This window comes from Balaenoptera borealis (assembly GCF_965194805.1).
Source record: "Balaenoptera borealis genome assembly, chromosome: 5".
Classification (NCBI taxonomy): Eukaryota; Metazoa; Chordata; class Mammalia; order Artiodactyla; family Balaenopteridae; genus Balaenoptera; species Balaenoptera borealis.
Genome location: NC_138862.1, coordinates 7,284,056 through 7,302,969, shown reverse-complemented (window position 1 = coordinate 7,302,969; position 18,914 = coordinate 7,284,056). Strand labels below are relative to the sequence as shown.

The 18,914-nt window shown below is 41.3% G+C and overlaps 1 protein-coding gene across 7 annotated transcripts in view; it reads right to left on the bottom strand.

Annotated features, from left to right (window-relative positions):
- The window catches only part of ERG (ETS transcription factor ERG), a 280,293-nt gene that overhangs the window by 23,282 nt on the left and 238,097 nt on the right, over nucleotides 1-18,914 (bottom strand). The gene's annotated exons all lie outside the window — the stretch shown is intronic.

The window sequence follows — 18,914 nt, the reverse complement described above, 5'->3', positions numbered from 1 at the left end:
TTTAATTTTTATTTATTCATTTATTCATATAAAAATATGTGTGTGTGTGTATATATATATGAATCACTTTGCTGTATACCTGAAACTAACACAACATTGTAAATCAACTATACTTCAATTTTAAAAAGAATGGGATAAAATGGATAAGAATAAATGAAAACTTTCTTTCCTCAGAAAACTACTGGTATCTTTATATGAAATAAGAGCAACACATATCAGGAAGATGTTAATTACAGATTACCAAAAAAAAAAAAACCCATACAGTATTTGTATGAAATACTGAAAAATACTGACCACAGAATTGGAGATGATGTGTAGGTCAACCAGAACCCTAGCACTTCCCAGGAGCTAGTGTTTCTAAGAGAGAGCCGTCAGTTACATGCTTTTCCAGCAGAGAACTTGGTTTTGCAACTAACTCACACCTGCAGGAGGCAAGCTGGCTGGGGGGCTCTCACATTCCACAGCTGGGGCACAAACACCCCACAGGATGCAGGCGGTGTCATCACGCTTTGCTGCCACGTATGGGAGGGGACCCCTGTATGACCAGGAGAGCAGGTCTCTGGGGAAAAGGAGCAGGTGATCCCCAACGGAAACACAAGTTGGGACTACCCCACACAAACAGCCTGGGTGGAGGGGTACCCAGGGCGCCTCGCCAGCAGACGGGGCTCCTCCCTGGGGTCCCTGAGCACAGAGACACCTGGGCAAAGGAGCAGGAGCCCAGAGTCCTGATCCCAGGGTCTCTCAATGCTGCAGCCTCCAGAGGCTGCTTCTCCTTTCTGTGTCTGTTTCCCATGTGAAATGAAAGCCTTGGTCTGGGTCCTCTGGACAGGCTCATAGAAGGCAGGCGTGCCACGATACTCAGATCATCGTGAGTGAAAATATCTGCTGTGGGAATACATCACCCTTTTGAATTGCTTTCTAGCTAATAGTTTTAGAAGCTTGTTTGGTCTTACTAATGTTTCAGGCTGCTCAAGAATGGGCATGCGATGTGCTGTTGGGATACATTTTCGGTTTCCAGGGTCAGTAGCAGTAACAGTGAGAAACAGCCAGCCAGCCACGGTCACCAGAATTCTCCTCCCTTTCTCCCTCCCTCCCATCCTTCCTTCTTTCCTTTCTTTTTCTTTCTCACTCTCTTTCTGCCTCCCCCTCCCTCCCTTCTTTTGTTCATTCCCTACTTTTTCATATCTTTTTTAATAGAAAGAAATTCTTTCAACTCCAATACAATGCATCCCTAACCTATTCCCCTCCTGGACACTCCAGGAGGACCCACTATCCTGAAATGATACACGCATCATCCCTATACACATCTGAATACTTTTACCATATCCCCTGTATATATATTGTTGTGTGCCTTTAAGTTAACATAAATGGTATCTGATTTGCTTTTGGCGTTCGGCACTGTATTTTCAAGATGTGTCCAAGTCAATCCATGGAGGTATATTTCATCATTTAAGCCTCTCTCGGATATCCCCACCCCCCCCACAAATATACCCAACTTACTTATCAATGAAGACCCCTGTGTCTCCCTCCCCACCCACATGTGAAGCAATCTGCATTGGTCCACAGCCTGGGTTCCACATTAGAATCATGGGGAGATAAAAAACTACTGATGTCTGGTCTCACCCGCGAAGATTCTGAGTTAATTCTGCTGGAGGGCAGCCCGAGCACCAGGGTTGTTAAAAGCTGTCCAGGTAATTCTAAAGTGGTTCAGACCATCTACCCTGGGGCTTCACTACTCAGAGTGTGGTCATGGGATCTAATTAGAAATGCAGAATCCCAGGTGCTGCCACAGGCCTACTGAATCAGAGTCTATATTTTCATAGGATTCTCAGCTGATCTGTGTGCACGTTAAGCCTGAGAAAGTGCTGGCCTAGGTGAGTACCTAGATGTAGAATCGCTGGTCATAGGCCCCATGTGTAGAAGCTATAAACTAAGAACTCTGGTTCTGCTACAAAGCACACAACATCTACAAAAGCTCAAATGGCAGTGTTGACAGAAAGCTGTGCATATTCCTTTGTAATCCAAACACATGGAAACATTTTGTTAGCCTGTGAAAACCGAATGTGTATTGGGAATGTTAACTCTGTCCAAGTCACTGAAGTTCAGATGGCTCTTTGCCATTGGGTCAGCATTCTGCTTTCAGGGATAAAATGTTCTAAACTCCAGAATGTTTCCATAGAAAGTCCTTTTTTTCCTTTTTCTCATGGTATGTCATGACTCCTCATTATTCAGGAACAGATCATATATTGGTCTTAGGATGCCCTGAATTCAAGTCCTCTTTCCTTGGTTCTCTGCAGAGGACAGTTAAACGGCCCTCTTGGAGAGAAGACCCTCCCTTCCACAGGGGTCCCCAAGCCATTTCCTATAAATTCCACCACTAGGTATTAGCCAAACTCTTCTTTCTGTTTTGTTTTGCCTTTAACAACCTGGAAGGACTATATTTTGGTGTAACTACTTCCTAGAAATCAGTTCATTCTAGGAAGGCATTTTCTTCTCTTAATGGTGGAAACAGATATTCTAAAAATGATACATAAACATCTTCCTGAAAGTTCCTGGGTTCATGTAAAAACGGTCAAATGACATCTTAGGAAGATAGCCCAAAAAGAAGTGCAGTCTCTCCAGTATCCCTTGGTGTGCCTGTTAATTGGTTTCCCTCGCTAAGCCCAAGGTTGTAATGGCTTATTCAATTTTCCTTTAAGGGAATCACATGCAAGACCCCAGAGACCAATTCCTCCTTGACCTGCCCTGTTATAATTCTTAAATTCTCACTTTGGATTGGTCAAATGGCCATTCTCTTGTACTGCTGGCCTGAGCGTAAATTGCTACAACCTTTCCAATGAACAATTTGGCAATACATTTCAAATGCCTTTTAAAAAACTGTGTGTATAGTCTCTAAACTAAAAATTCCACTTCTAGAAATTTATCCTTAGGAAATCAGAGAGGAAGTGCGCACTGATTTATTTTCAAGGATGTTCTTTGTAGTGTTGTTTATAATAGCAAAACATTGGAAACACCCTAAATGTCCCACAGAAAGAAAACTAGTTAAGTTGTTGTACATTTAGGAACAGTCCTGTGATATTTAGAAACTAAAAATTACACTGCTGAATGTAGTTATTGATATGAAAACTGTTCAAAATAGATTAAATTTAAACATTTGAAACATTATGGTAGAATAATTATATTCTGCAAAGAAATATAAACATAACCATGGAAAGAATTTTGGAGAGATATACAGTGAAATGGCAACTACTGTCTCTGAAAAAAAGGAATGGAGATTTAAAAGTTTTCTTTTCACTAAACTTTATCTTCTCTCTTTCCTACAATACACATATAATACTTGGGTTAAAAAGTTATTTATAAAAAAAAGTATTCTCTATGTTTCAAAATCAAAACAAGGTTTTATAAAGGATTATATATATATATAATATATATACATTTGTTAAAGTGTTTTTATAAAACTTTCAAGAGTATAATAGTTTAATGTTACTTTCTCATACAGTTTGTTAATGGAAATTGCTTCATTTGAAAAGAATAAAATTACACAAAGTCAGGTTACTCCTGTATCCTTTTGGAATTTGATCTCCATACCTCTGCCCTATACATTTATAAGCAAAGAATATTAAAAACAAAATACGGCCACTTGATAGAGTAAATGAGATGTTCCTTTCTAACCTGTCCCTGGGGCGTCATTACTCTGGACCTACTCTACAGGTGTAAAGAGAACAGTCTGGGGGCTTCCCTGGTGGCGCAGTGGTTGAGAATCTGCCTGCCAGTGCAGGGGACACGGGTTCGAGCCCTGGTCTGGGAGGATCCCACATGCCGCGGAGCGACTCGGCCCATGAGCCACAACTACTGAGCCTGCGCGTCTGGAGCCTGTGCTCTGCAACAAGAGAGTGAGAGGCCCGCGCACGGCGATGAAGAGTGGCCCCCCCACTTGCCACAACTAGAGAAAGCCCTCGCACAGAAACGAAGACCCAACACAGCCATAAATAAATAAAATTAAAAAAAAAAAAAAAAAGAGAACAGTCTGCAAGGGGCAAATCCAAACTCTTCAGCCTAAAGCACGTGACTCTTAGGTTTCGGGGCTCACCGTCTTCATAGGTATCATCCCCAGTCCTTCCCCAACCCCTTCATCCTACACACATCCAGCTGGCATCTCCTGAACCCACACCCCCTGCCTGCGCCCACACACCACCCACTGCTTGAGGACGCGCCCCTTCTTGCATCCTCACCCACACTCACTACCCGCTTTGGGTGTCTGTCCTCCACGCTCTTGAGGTGTAAGCACTTATCGTGAATCTCTGGGCAGGGAACTGATAACAAGACAGGAGGCCCTGTCCCTGCCCTGATGGCAGAGCCCACCCTGGGCTCCCCACAAACTCCCTGGGCCAGGCATGGATGGTGTCACTGTAGACAGTGTTGTTTAGGGTTCAGGTCAGTGTGTGGGGTCCCAGCTCACTCCTCAACTCCACAGAGCACCCAGTAGAAGCTTCCAGGTCTCCTCCATGGCCCATGAAAGGTCAGCAAAGTTTTCTTGCTTCTGGCCCACCCACCGTAACAGAAGGGAGCTCACAAGGTCCCACAAGATTCAAGAGGCCTTATCTCTTTCCTCAACTATGCATGTGAAGGAGAAAGGGGAGGGGGCAACAGGATGAGCTCCAACCAAGGGTCACCTTTGCCTCTGTTCAGGGGTGGCATCCCACACCCTCTGCCCCAGGAAGTGATGCAGCTCAGAACCTGCCACCTAACCTCACGACTGAGTCTGGATTTTTGTGGTTTTTTGGTCATTTTATTATTTTTTTAATTGGAAGTATAGTTGATTTACAGTGTTGTGTTAATTTCTGCTGTACAGCACAGTGATCCACTTATACTTAAATATACATTCTTTTTCATATTCTTTTCCATTATGGTTTATCACAGGATATTGAATACAGTTCCCTGTGCTATACAGTAGGACCTTACTGGTTATCTATTTTATATATACTAGTTTGCATCTGCTAATCCCAAACTCCCAATACGTCCTTCCCCTAGCTCCCTCCCCCTTGGCAACCACAAGTCTGTTCTCTATGTCTGTGAGTCTGTTTCTGTTTCGTAGATAAGTTCATTTGTGTCCTATTTTAGATCCCACATATAAGTGATATCATATGGTATTCGTCTTTCTCTTTTTGACTTACTTCACTTAATATGATAATCTCTAGCTGCATCCATGTTGCTGCAAATGGCATTATTTTGTTCTATTTTATGGCTGAGCAGTATTCCATTGTATATATGTACCACATTTTCTTTATCCATTCATCTGTTGATGGACATTTATAAAACAATGTGTAGACTCCAAGGACCCATAGGATAATGACTAAGCTGAATTTAACTGAGTTATTGAGCATTTACAATATACACAAGTATTTCAGGGATTCAGAATTGGCCAAGACAAAGATGCTGAGAATCTACTGAGGTAGGCAGCCATGAAGACAACCCACAAAGCAGAATGAAATCTGTGTTATCCAAGCAGGACGGGAGTACAGAGAAGTAGTAACTGATCCCAACCAGGATGAAAGGGAAAGGCTTCACCAGAAGGGTTTGGCTTGAGCCTGCATTAAGGATTTTGACAGAAGTAGGGTGATAAAAGCAGAGAAGACCTTTAGTTTAGGGGAACAGCTTGAGCCCAGCTTCACACCCACCGAGGCATGAAATATCTGATGGTTTTGAGGGACATGTGAGAAGTTTGGTGTGGCTGGAGTGGAGGGTTTAAGAGGGAGCACAGAGACATAGGAGGATGGAAATGAAAGTTGGAGACAGATCAAGGAGAGCCTTGAGGATCTTGCTAAGAAGGCTAGACTTTATGATCTAGGAATTTCAGAGTCATTGAAAATGTCTGAGGAATCAAAGAATGTCTTAAATTACATCAAGCACAGCAAAGTTGGTGATCAAATAAAAGGCTTTATTGGGAGCCAGAATACCCATATTTGGGCTCTGATTCAACCGTTCTTTAGATGTAAAAGTTAACCTCTCTAGAATTTGTTTTCTTTTTGCTGTGGGTAATTAAGTGAAATGTTAGGGGAAGAGAAAAGTAAATGAGATAACGTATGTGAAAGCACTTTGCCAACAATAACACATTACAGAGCAATAATGCATCCACGCACTCGATTTTGCATTGCAAACTCTGCTAAAATGAAATAAACAATCGATTATCACAGGGTCAGCCTCTTCCTCTAAACACAAAAGTCTGATTTATCACTTTATTTTAAGAAGTTTTCGGAGGTGCTTCTGTGAGATGAACCAAGAGCCACTGCAGATAAGTTGTTTTGTTTTCAGCCCTCCAGTCCAATTGTTTTGAAAACATCTGTGTCATCACTCCACATTTCGTGGACATCAAAATGGTAAAGCCCCATAGTACAGGGTAAAAGAAAAAGGAAGCCATCTCTCTCTCTGCAGTTTCTTATTTGTATCTTAGATTACATGGTTAATATCCAAAAGTTTTACAAATGCTATTCCAGTAAACTGGGATTAAAACAATAAATAAAAGCAAAGCAGAGTTGCACCATTTAAGGTTTGGGTGGGGAAGCAGGGGGAGGAGGGACAAGCAGTGGGTGGGATTAGGGTTGAACATTTTTTTTACATTTCCCTGAAACTGGATTCTGCCCTAGTAGAGTTCCACTGCTGCCAGGAAAATATTAAGTAGATATTTAAATTAAGCAAAAGGATATTGCATTGCTGAAGACATACTGTGCCTTCTTGAAACAAAATACCTCATGTAGGCAAACATCCTGTTTCAGAGACCCCCAACCCCACCCCAGAGGAATGAATAAAAGCAAGATTAAGCAAGAACCAAATTGGTGATAATATAAGCTCTGAGTGTCATTTTTCTTGAACAGTATCAATGTAAAATACTGGCTTCCAGAAAGAAAAATCACCCTTGGTAATGAAAAAATACCAACAAAAATAAAATGTACTTCTAAATCATATCAAAATCCTATGAGGTCTTTGTTTATAAAACCAGACCTTGGTGAGTCTGCCAGTCTGCTGTCCCACACACTCAGAAGCCTGCAAAAATAAGATTTAGCATGTTGCCTCCTCATCGGAACAGACTTTACATTTATAAAGAAGCTTAATAAAGAGAACTAGCTCACATTTGAGCTTCACTCCACAAGAACTTGAACTTTGAGCTCAAGTAAAGAGCCTTCATCAAGGTTACTTCTGAACCTTTTCATTTCCATACTATGAATGGGGCTCAGTTACTGTTTTGATAAATACTGATTTCTAATTTTACGGCACTTTGGCCAGTGAAGGAGGTATAAGATACTGATTTTTTGAATACTGGTTGTTACTCCTTTGGTGGCCAATTTCTGCAGATTGACCATGCTTAAAAAGAAGGCTTATCTTCTAATTGTTGAGTGCAGGTTTCTATGAATAACCACTAGATCAAAATTAGTAATGCATATATAATTTTCATGTCATTGATCTATCAGAGACTGAGAAAGGCAAATTTAAATCTCTCACTAAGGTGGATTTGTCTATTTCTCTGTACAGTTCTTTATGTATTTTGAGGCTATGTTATTAGGTATATACAACTTTATCATTGTTATATATTCTTCATAAATGTAAACTGTTTTTATTATGTGATAACCCTCAATTTTCTCCAGTAATGTTTTCTGCTTTCTGTTTCCATTCTTGTCAGCTTTATTTTGACTGAAATTTAACTACTATATCTTATCCCATCTATTTGCTGTCATTCCTTCTCTGTGTTAGATGTTTGTGTAAATAGTATATACATAACTAACTTTAGAATATTTTTTTAAAATCTACTTCATCACTTTCTGTCTTTAATGGCAAGTTTGGTCTACTTACATTTATTGTTACTGATATATCTGATTTCTACCACTTTATGCTTTCTATTATTGCTATGGCAGTTCTTTATTTCTCCTTTCCAAATACCTGATTGGATTGATCTATTTTTCTTTGTTCCTTTTTTGTTTCTCTACTTGTTAATCTTTAAACAAAATCTAAAGTTAATCACCAAATGTCCTTTTCCCACAGAATGGAAGGAATTTAGGAACCCTTCACACTAGTCATTCATTCTTATAAGATAATGTTGGCCAATATTTTTATTCCACCTTATTAGAGTCTGTGGCAGGAAAAAAAAGAAAGGTTAAGAGCCCAGAAGATAACTAGAGTTTTGTCAGTTTCTCCCAGCTCACTGGAGATTTTCTTCTACTGCCCTCTGTGCCCTGTTTTGTTGTTGAGAAGTCTGCTGTCCTCATAACTGTCATTATTTTCAGATAGTCTGTCTTTTTTCTTTAGTACTGGCTCTAAAGTACTTTGTCTTTGGTGTTCTTCAGTCTCACCATAATGTAATTAGAGAAGATGAATTCTTATTTATCCTTCTCTGACTGGTGTTTCCTGTACTTGGAGAATGGTTTTGTCCATCAATTTTGGGAAAGTCTTAGTCTCTTCCAATATTTCATCTCTTCCGTTCTCTTTATTTTCTCTTGCTGGAACTTCTATTAGATCTACATAAGACATTACTATGAGTCCTTCCCAACTGTTGACTTTTTTTCTCATTTTCCACTCCTTTATCACGTGCTGCACTCTGAAAACAATCTCAAGTCTCCCTTCTCTAATTCACTCTTTGATGTTTTCAAATCAACTGTTTAATCCATCTACTGAGTTTTTGGTATTTTTTGATGCTGAATTTTGAATACTGTTTTGTGTTTCTAGGAATTCTATTGTTTCTTCCTCAAGATTATCTATTCTATTCCATAATATCTTCTTCCTCTCTTTTTTGGTTCCTTCTTTTATGTATCTAGTCACTTTTATATCTATTCACTTTATATTCTCTATCATACTTCAATTATCTAATATTCTTGAGGGTTTAATCATATTGTCTGTTGTTTCTGCTGAATCTTGGTCTTGGTAGATTGTTTCTTCCTGTTTTCATAATTTTGGGTTGCAGAATCATTTTCTGTGGGTATTTGTAGGAATTCTGTAAAGCCTGGATTGAAGGCAAGCTTCTCCAGGAAGATTTTGTACTTACTTCCGCCAGGTGCCCAAGGTTATCACTAGCTCATAACTACTTTTCAATGGTTAATTTCTCAGACTCAGGATTGTTGGACCACACAGTTGTGTGCATGTGTGTATAGAGTAAGGGGAGGGATCAGGTCCAACTCCTGCTTTGTGCAAGACCAAGATCTCATTTCCTGCCCCTAATTAACCTTTAAAACCCAAATCTCTGTATTATAGACATTGGAACCCCACCCCCATTCATGCCACCTAAGACAACCAGGTGACAACATGAGAATGGGCTGCCCTGTTCTCAGTTCCCCCCCTTTTTTTTAGTCCCTAAGAAATTCACTGACTTTCTTCTCAGTTCAGCTATGCATTTAGAAGGATGTTAGATTCTATGCATAATTTCCAGCTGCTCCACATGAGATCCTTTTAAATTCAATATTTTACCAGAACCAAGAGTCTTCTCTGCATATTTTTTACCCATTTACTCTAAAACTTTTCCATTTTCAATGCAGCTGTCAACCTAGCTCACACTATGCTCCACTTCATTCATTAATTAATCAATTGTCAAAAATTAATTGTACATATGAATTGTTCAATACCTTACAGCACAAAAACTGTAAAAAAAAATGTGCCTACTTTAAACTCTCTGAGAATCAACAATTCCATTATGTATTTTATTCAAAACATACATGCCTACATTATTTTTGTTGGGCTCTGAAGATACCTTTGAAATTCTGACATGCCAAAATATTTCAGTGGATGGAGACATTCTTGACTCCTCTTGAGTGGATTATCTAGCTTGGGGATTTTGCTTTTCTTTATTTGTTCCCCCATTACCTCCCCTTAGTTATTCCATGACAACGCTGCTTATGCTTATCATGTTTTAGAAATGGAGTGACTTGTTCCATTTCCAAGTCTCTCCCTGCTTGGGTTTTCTTTCTTTGCCCCTCTTTACACGTTGGTGTCCCTGGAGTTTTGTCCTTGGTCCTCCACTCTCCTCACTTCATAGATATCCCTGGGCGTCCAGGCTCTCACGTTCCAACTACAACACGCACGCTGTATTGGTTTCCAAGGGTTGCCATTAACAGAGGACCACACACTAAGTGGCTTAAAACAACAGGAATGTGGTCCCTCATAGTTCTGGAGGCTAGAAGTCTGAAACAGAGCTGTCAGGAGGGCTATGCTCCCTCTGGGACTCTGGATAAAATTCTTTCTTTCCTCTTCCATCTTCTGGCGGTGGCCGGCAATCCTCAGTGTCCCTTAGCTTGCAGCTGCATCCTTCCAGTCTCTGCCTCCATCTTTACATGGCCTTCTCCCTGTGTCTTCACATCATCTTCCCTCCATGTATGTCTGGGTCCAAATGTCCCCTTATGATAAGGACACCAGTCGTTTTATCAGGCCCACCTTTGTGATCTCATCTTGACTTGATCAAGTCTGAAAATACTCTATTTCCAAATCAGGTCACATTCCAAGGCACCAGAAATTAGGACGTCAACATATTTTTTTGTGGGGGAACAATTCAACCCATAATACATGCTTATCCCTTGAGCCTAGGGCTTTCTCCCAAATGCCTGACCAAATATGAAGAGAAGAGCTGCAATTTTTGGAGGTATCACTATAACCCAAGCACTGTTGATGCACTTCACACATATGTCTTATTTAAGCCATACAGCACCATATGAGGTAGGCATTACTATCATCCTTATTTTAGTGCCAAAAAAACTAAGGATCAGCAAGATTAAATGACTTCCCAGAGCCAGAAAATGGCATCGTTTAGAACTCACCTGCAGTGACCCATGATAAAGAATTTTAACCCTATGCTCTACATGGGCACACTGAACTGCCTTGTGTGTATCCCGTGGGTACCTTAAGTACAGGATGAACCAAACCAGAATCATCTATCTTAATTTTTTTTTCTACATTTACTAACATCCACCCAGCCATTCTTGCCAAATCAAAGCTATTTTCAATGCGATTCTTCTCTTGGTTTTCAGGAAAAACAGAGAAATCATTATCATCATGGAAATGTAAAGGTTAAGGGCTGAGCAACAGACGATCTTGAACATCTCCTTTATCCCTTGACTTATTACTTACATCTCCTTTGAAAAGGCCATTTCAGAATCTACAACAATTTAACAAATTTATTCCATCATTCTATTACCTTGTGTTCTTCCTGGACATTTTTGATCATGTAGGATAGGAATAAGAGCTCAGACTATGGATTCAGACAGAACTGGGTTAGAATTCTGGCTCTCCACATCATTGGCTAGGACATCTTGGGCTACTATCTTATTTTCCCTAGTTTTAGTTTCTTTATCTGTAAAGTGAGAATAATAAATAGTCCCTAGACCATAGGATAGTTGTGGGATTTAAGTGAGATAATCCCTTTTTAATAAAGAACATGGCCAACTGCCTGACAACAGTGTGCACTCAACAGATGGTGACTATTGCTATTTCTGTCTTTATCATTTCAGTCACACGTATAACCCAATGGCAGTTTCCTCAATTCAGCTCATAGTTTTAAAATATAATTAGTTTTGACTTTAGGATTTAAGTTTTAGTTGGTTTGGTTGTTTAGTTGCTTGACTTAGCATAAAAAATTGTAACCAGAAGCTTATAGAAACACATTCCATAATGCAGACATAATGGGAGAGATCTTTGGAAGTGTTTAGAGGCATGACAAAGTAAAATAAAGAAATGTATAGTTTATAGGAAACAAATGTGTGGTTACCAAAGGGGAAAGGGAAAGGGGGGTACAAATTAGGGGTGTGGGATTAACAGATACAAACTTTTATGTATAAGATAGATAAGCAACAAGGATAGACTGTATAGCACAGGGAATAATACCCATTATCTTATAATAACCTATCATGGAGTATAATCTGCAAAAATACTGAATCACTGTGTTATACACCTGAAACTAACACAATATTGTAAATCAACTATACTTCGATTTAAAAAAAAAAAAAAAAGAAATGTGTAGCTTTACCAACAAGTTCTTTAAGTATAAATGAGCACAGGCCTGGGAATTGGCTCTGGTCTCACCCATCTCTGCGTGTGTCCTCGGGAAAGTTGTTTCACCTCCCTAGGGCTTGATTTTCTCATGTTTCAGAGTTTTATGATAGTTAATTGTATGTTTCCACTTGACTGGATCATGGGATGCCTAGATATTTAGTTAAACATTATTTCTGGGTGTGTCTGTGAGGCTGTTTCCAGAAGATACCAGCATTTGAATTGTGAGACTGAGTAAAGCACAGACAGGGAGATGGGGACAGAGAGAGAGAAAGATTGGTTCTGCTTCTTTGAAGAACCCTGACTAATACAAAGCTGAACGAAGATCATCAAGAATCTTGTACATCCATCTCCTATGATTCTGTTATTCCCACTAACTAAAGCTGGATTCCCATTCACTCGAATAAATGCATGTTTACTGACTTCTGCACACGGGCCACGAGCTTGCTGCTTTGTCTGGTGGTGAAGAATATGCAAAAGACATAATCACCAACTCACGATGCTCACAATCTAACAGAACAGACAGGCTTATAAATAACTAACTCTAATAAGATTAAATTGTAGTAATATGTTGGTCATCTGGGCTTGGTTGGAGAGTGTATTCTTCTATTGCTTGTTATTCATCTGCTTTCAAGCCCAGCTTGGAGATGTCATATGTAGAAAGGACCCTGTGCAGGTGATGAGAGACTTCTGCCACTCTGAAAACTCAAAATCCTGACTTTCTAAGAAACCAGATCAGCAAAGACTCACACTGGGCATATGCTCTCTGCCTGCACCGAGCTGTTCGCTAATGTAACTCACTCTGTCCGTGGAGGATGTCACAAGAAGCAGGCTGCCGCTACATGGTACTGCCACTGTGGCAGGAAGGTGGCCATGACTGTAGCCTCAGTGAAGCCCGAACATAAAGTCCAGGGATCCTGCTTTTAGGATTCTGCACCAGTAAAAACATTGCCTTCCCTGTGAAACTTTTTTGAAAACAGGCATTAATTCCCCAAATGGCTCTTTTTACGTTGGCCACCAGGAAGCTCAGAGCCATACTGGAAGCTTAGCTACAGCATCTTGGCCAAGCTTGTGGCCAAAATGGCTGCATTCCTCCTTCATGTGACCTTGGTTTTCCATTAATATTTGTAATTGCCTTAGTACTGATCTCTAATTTCTAACTGATCAGTAGCTTGGTTCACATGATTATCAGTAGTTTAGTTCACAAGGCATCTCAAATCCTTCATGGAATTAAATGTTATATCCAGTATACAGATGCATTATAGAATATAATATAAAACCAAATAAAGTGTGGCGATGAAAGAATTGGTAAGACGTTGGCAGAGAAGCAATGAAGGTGCCAGCAGATCAAGGATGGGTTCCTAGACAGGGTGGATTTCAAAGATGCCTTGAAAAGTGAGAAGGATTTGTTAGCAGAGAGAGGAAGGGCATTCCATCAGAGGGAACAGCATGGGCGAGGACACTTGTGAAAACGCAGCACAGGAGTAGAATGATGTGACTGGAGGGCAGGACAGGGTAGGGTGGAGGTTGCAAAGGGATTTAGAAATCTTGTCATCAGGGAACAAAGGAAGCTTTTCTTTACTAGTCATGTTTATAGTCATCTTGTTCCTCAGCTATTTTGAAACATTTGTCTGAATCATTCATTTGAGCTCTTAATCATACTCTCTGCTGTCACGAATTACTTAACTTCATGTGGCTGGGTCTTATCTGCTTCTCACAGGCTTTGGTCATTTCCTCTGTGACTGGTGTGAGAGTAGCAAGTACTCAGTAAATACCTCGCGCATTGAGTAGAAGTTGCCCTGCAGGGAGGGCCTGAGGAAGACACAATACAAGAAGTTCTAGCCATGTGTGTTTGGGGGCCAGGAACAGGGGGTTTTAAATCATATAAGAGCTTTTATTCTTGGTGACTAGAATATTCTAAGTGCTCAGTAAATGAATGAATGGATGGATGGATGGATGGATGGATGGATGGATGAATGAATGAATGGATGAATGAATGAATGAAGACAGGGAGCCAGTTAAAAGGTGAATGTGGCAACTTTTTGTCTCTGAGACTTCTGACTCCCATGAGCATCTGTGCTCAAAGTGGATATTTAGAAAATAAAAATGGAAGTGTTTGAAAAGCCCCATGCCTTAGCACCCATTTTAGGGAATAAAAATAAAGAAAAAGAAAAATCTTCTCAAAATGATGTAAGCTGCTGAAACCAGAGGTTCTGTTGCATTTTGGTCAGCATTTTGCAACTCTGAAGAAAAGTGGATGAAGACCGTGCCTTCCTCTTTGCCAGCTCCCTCAGTTAGCACATCGCTGAGCATATTGTCAAGGCCAAAAAAATAACAGCGACCGCCGGAGGCCACCTGGCACACAGAGGGACAACATCACTGCTGCAGAGGCTTCTTCAGACATCGCAAAACCTACGTTCTCTAGAACATATTAGTTCCACTGTACAAGGGGGACCCATTCTTTCTAAACATCGATCTGTGTTCACAGCCTTGGTGAACAAGAATTGGAAATACCACCTGGAAGTCAGATTCCCGGGTTGTCCCCGAGTTGTCTCGGCTGTTGATGGGAACACAGTAAAATGTATAAGGCTGAGTACTGCACTTGATCTGATCTGTCTGAACGGAGCTCAGCGCTGCCACCAATGAATGGAGCCGCGGGGCTTCTTCCTCAGCTCTCACACTGTGTTTCGTGCCTTAAATGGCCCTGGATTGCCCTGTGAGGGCCTTGATGCAGGACCTTTACAGAATTTATTGTGCCAACCAATGACAGCCCCCAAAACCCATCTGAAGGGAAAAGCTTTAGGACAATTCTTTCTTTTGCCAACTTCCTTTTCTAAATGATGCCTTTATTTCAAATAATGAAGGTGTAGGAAAGCAAAATTTATTTAGTGTCTTCTATCTAGCTTAGAGCACCTCAAACCTTAGAATTCATGAAAATCACACAGGAATGTGTTAACAAGGTAGAATCCTCAACCCCACACCGGGATTCATAAAATTTAGAGACGGGCGTTTTTAAATCACAAGTCTCCCAGGGAATCCTGGTGCAAGTGGTCTGATCATACTTGGGCGAAACATTCCCCAGTCAGCCTCCAAATTAAGCTGAGCCAACAAAGAGCCATTTAACTGGGTCCCATGTCTAGGGCCCCTCTTATTAAGACTGATTTCACTGAATGATACTTTGATCTACAACTGTGAACATAAGAAACAGCCCAACCCCCTGAGATGTAGACCTAGATATACAGATATTCACACCAAATAGATAGATAGATAGATAGACAGACAGGCAGGTATGATAGATAGATATAAATGATAGAGACAGATAGATAAATGATAGATAGATAGAAATGAAAGATATACAGATGATAGAAAGAATAGATGATTGATAGATGATGAAAGAGAAAGAAAGAAAGAAAGAAAGAAAAAGAAAGAAAGAAAGAAAGAAAGAAAGAAAGAAAGAAAGAAAGAGAAAGAAAGAAAGAAAGAGGGAGGAAGGAAGGAAGGGAGGAAGAGAGAGAAAGAAGGGAAGAACAGGTGTGATGTACTGTCCAACCACTACACTTTGAGGCAGAGGGGCACAATCACCAACCTTGCCAGGATGACAGGTGTAAGCCAGGGTTTCCCAGAACGTCTGGCATCTCTACTGATTATTTTTCTTGTGCCTTCCCTGTTACCCTCCTACAATAAACCAAGGAACACATTTATCTCTAGACTCAGAATTAATACCTGGGCTGTCTTTCCCACATTTGTTTTCTTTTTATTCTAGGGACACTGAGGCATGTATTGATTGAGGCATCCCTTTCACACAGCCTGCTGACACCTTGGACCCAAATAACACCCGCTTTTTGCAACTGTGCAGGATTTAAAAGTTTGCGTTAAACATATATACATATATACATAAACATACAAAACCCCCTCCTGGTATCACCGTCTGTTAAGTTCTTACGTTAGCCCATGTTCTCTATCTGTTTACTCTGAAAATGGATTCTGTCTTGTTCCTTTATTTATATTTGTGTGAGCTTTCTTAAATCCATTTGGAAACAAGGAGAGAGTGTAAATATATCCAATGAAGGTATATATTTATTCATTAGGGTTATTTTATGAGTTTCTTTAAAGCTCTTGAGTTAAAGACAGTGAGTCTCAAAACCAGGAACTTTGAGAAGTGAGGAATTCAAGTACAAGAGCCCAATCTGAACACAGACAATATCCCAGGTTCTGCTTTTTCTTCTCGCTAACACACCAATCTTCAGGCCAGTGTGTATCAGGACCATTTTTAGGTCTAGGACATGAATGTCAGTATGTAGGTGATTGATGGTGCAAGTGCTTCGGAGTAAATAATGGGGTTTTTTTTTTGGTTTTTTTTTGGTTATCTTTTTGATTTGCACTTATGAGTGCCAATCAATGTGTTTAAGTAGTAGGAACAATATGAACCAGTCAGAACCAGGTTTGGAGAATTCTACCTAAGTATGCAGAGTTCTCTACACCCAAAACGTGCCTGAGTGAGGTGCCTGGATCCCAGAGCTGGGGCCTAAGGTACAGAGGCAGCAGCTGACAGAGTGGTCCCCACGTCCTGCCATCTCTACACTGGGGGATTTTCTGGATTGTGCAACACAGCTCTGTGTGTGTGTGTTCATCTGTGTGTCTGTGTATGAACACACACACAGGAGGCTTGACCAATAACTGAAAGACTCACAACTTGCAAAACCAGCCACAATGAGCTCTCTTACAAACCCTGTTAACTGAATAACTGCCTCTGAATTGGCATGAAGCAACCAAAGGAGGGAACAGCTGAAAGAGGACTTTCTTCAGGAGATGAAACCAGCCTTTACACAAAAACTTAATATGAGCCAATCTGTGCGACCAGGCTTCCACCCAACCGACTGACGTTTAATGAGCACCTACTACATAGATCACAAATGGTGGATGCTCTGACTTGATTAAATTGCTTCTTTGCCTCTTTCCCATGTAAATATCTCTCCTGTTTTCTAAACAGTTTACTTAACATAGGAAGCCGCAAGTCTGGCCCTACTGGAAAGGATATTGATGACATCAAAGGCTATTGCTGGCGGGACAGAAATAGGACCTCGTCAGTTAAAAGGATATAATGGCACCAGGCTTAGCTCCTGGGTCTGCGATTCTACACGGAACCCAGATAAGCATCTTTAACGTGTGTCTCTCCTCATTTTGATTCTCTCACCTTAGAGGACTAAAGACTTCGTTTTGCTTAAACTGAAGAAAATACTTTCTTAAGGAGGAAGGCAAAGGGCGAGATGGGCTTGGGCGGACATCCTCTGGGTTTCTACGTCATCCCGTTCAGCTTCAGCCAGTGTCCGAGGCAACAGAATCCGGGCCTTCCCACTCCTCTCCAGGCACATATCTGTTCTCAAGCCTTTTTTAGGTACCACACATCCAGGATGGGCATCTCGGACATCTGCCCTTCCATATTTCTTCCCATTCAACAGGAAATGCCTCCTGTTCTAAGTCACAGTAACAAGTAACGGGTCTCAGGAATGCAGCTTAGTTCCCATGATCAAACCGAATACATGCCCTCTGCATAAATGTCAACTGTCTCTCAAGAAACACGAAAACCAGCTTTGTCCCTCTCCTAAGGCACACTTGAGACTCTCTCCACTGTCTCCTATAAAAGCCGTACAACGTGTGCTTCGAGGTCAGGGATGGCTGACCCCTTTCGTACCTAACTAACTGCATCAAATCATTTTGCTGCAAAGCCACAGTGACAACCCTGGAGGGAAACCCAGTCCATGAACCCAAGTCAGATGTTTTGCCAAGGACTCTGCACTCTGAACTCTCCTGTTTGGAAAGCAATGGGAGCACAAGTCCACTGGATCTGGATGTGATCTGATGCAGAATAAAGGGCAGGGGTGGCAATCATGGCACGGAGGGGATTTGAACCCGTCTGCCATCACACTTCATGGAGGTGAATAGAGGTGACTTCTGGGGCAAGGGAGAATCAAGTTTGCACCAACCTCACCCATGCACACCTCTTATTACTCCGGCAACAAGGAGCAGACCAGGCAGTACTACCCAGTGGCTAGGCACCCCTTCATCCATCCCTCCCTCGGTTAATATGCATTGAGCACCTAGTACACACCAGGTACTGCACTTGGCCATGGAGGTAGGGCCTTTGTGGGGCTTACATTCTATTGAGGGAGGAGATAATAAGAGAGCTTTCACATAAATGTCCACTATAGTGACAGCTGGGGATAAAGGCAATAAAGGAAAATGAGGCAGGTGGGGGGTTGAGAGTCACTGGGTGGAGTGGGGAGGGGGCGACTCTGGATGGAGTGGTCGGGAAAGGCTTCTGAAGAGATGTTCGCACAGAGCCCCGAAGAAGGACAGAACTCCCTGGAATCAAGGGGGTTTCGGGCTGAGGCGACAGCAAGTTCAGCCCCTGAGGCAGAACAAGAGGGGGACCAGGTGGCTGCAGTAGGTGATGGGATGGCAGGGGCTACTGCAAGGGGCTGAGATTCATTCCAACCCCCCGAAAGGAAGAGAACGAAGGAGCCAGAAGGGCCTGAGCTCTAACTTGGCCTCTTATGAACTGCAGGCTGACCTCTCCAAGCTTCAGTTTCCCCATCAGGGCACTTGTGACAAAGACACTACCTATTTCCCAAGATTTCATGACACCAAAATTTCTACGTCTCCACATCGCTCACCAAATACCTCATATAGAGTCAGGACCCACTGAGCAGGGATGGTTGTCACTGCTGCTATTGTTGTGGTGATATTTTTGATTTTATGCAGTGCATTTCCTCTGAGGAGGTTTAAGGCATCCTTCCTATTACCTTTAGTTTTGCTAAATACATAAATTCCTGGCATTTTCCTCAAATCCAGAGCTATTGTTTTGGCTTGGGTTTAGAATTACTTCTGGTAAAGAA